The sequence below is a fragment of the Amblyomma mixtum genome, chromosome 1, assembly GCF_055824585.1.
Source record: "Amblyomma mixtum isolate Tamu chromosome 1, ASM5582458v1, whole genome shotgun sequence".
NCBI classification, from domain to species: domain Eukaryota; kingdom Metazoa; phylum Arthropoda; class Arachnida; order Ixodida; family Ixodidae; genus Amblyomma; species Amblyomma mixtum.
This window is the reverse complement of record NC_143012.1, coordinates 65,697,065-65,698,328: the sequence shown is the minus strand read 5'-3', so window position 1 is coordinate 65,698,328 and position 1,264 is coordinate 65,697,065.

The following is a 1,264-nucleotide window of genomic DNA, read 5'->3' as shown; positions in this document are numbered from 1 at the left end:
CGTCTTAACTTTTGAGGTCCTTGACGTCGACTTTCTTATGAATTGAGATAATGTTAGCGTTCTTCCAAGCTTCTGGCACGCTCGAGGTCATAAGGCTCAAGGTATACAGGGTGGCTAGTTTTTCCAGCACAATCTCCCCCCCGTCCTTATCTGCAGTTACCTGATCCTCACCAGCTGCTCTCTCCCTTTGCATCGTTCCTGAGGCTTTCTTCCTCTTTCGTTACTGGCTGGATATCCCATTGCTGTCCCATTACTCTCTCAGTAATGTTCCGATTACTTTGGCTACTGTAAAGACTTGTGTAGAACTCTTCGGCTACTTTAACTACATCGTTCATATTGCTAATGTCGTTTCCCTCTGTTTCTTAGCGCATACATCTGGTTTTTAACTGCGCCTAGTTTTCTTCATTGCCTTTAGGCTGCCTCCGTTTTTATAACATGCTCGATTTTCTCCTTGTTAGACTTCCTTAAGTCGACTAGCTTGCACTTATTTGTTAACTTTGATAGCTCTGCCACCGTACACTAAAAAAAATTGCACCCTTAAGGGTGCATTCCCGTGTCTATAACTGACACCCTCCTAAAAGGGTGCAAAGTATGATCGTCGCACCCATAGCAAGGGTGGGATCGTTCCAGTTGCACCCTTATGTTTTGGCAGCCTAAAAGGGTGCAAAGTATGCTTGTCGTACCCTTTTAACGACTGCTTTAAAGTTTCATAGGTTTTTATTGCTTTAAAAGCTGGTGTCCAATTTCTTTTTTAGGGCACACTTTTGAATGGAAGCTAAACATTTCCTACGAAAAGCTGCCGACGATCTGCCCCACATTGCACTAACGTTATGGCATCTCCAACTATAAATATAATACCCAGATGTGAGTCTCGCGGTGTTCGCAACAACCGCGTCCACCGAAGCGAAGACGCCGGCTGAAACGACAGATACCATTCCGGGCGCACTTTCTCTAAGTTTATATAAGCCATTCCAGCCACCCCCTATTTGGAGTCAGTGACGCTTAGCACTTCAGCTAAAATAATTCAGTTAATTATCACATTCTGGGGACGCAGATCCCAGTCCTAGCTGCTCGCATCATGATTGCAGCTGTCTTTTAATGGAAAACTCAATTAGCTCACACCATATTAAAAGCACGCTTGATGGAACTACTGGAATGCTGTTCGACAAGTCAAAGAATACCGTACACCCTACGCACCCTTGCAACTGAAGGAGCTACAACACCCTTGCACCCGTGCAGCTTTGAAGGGTCCATGGATGCATTA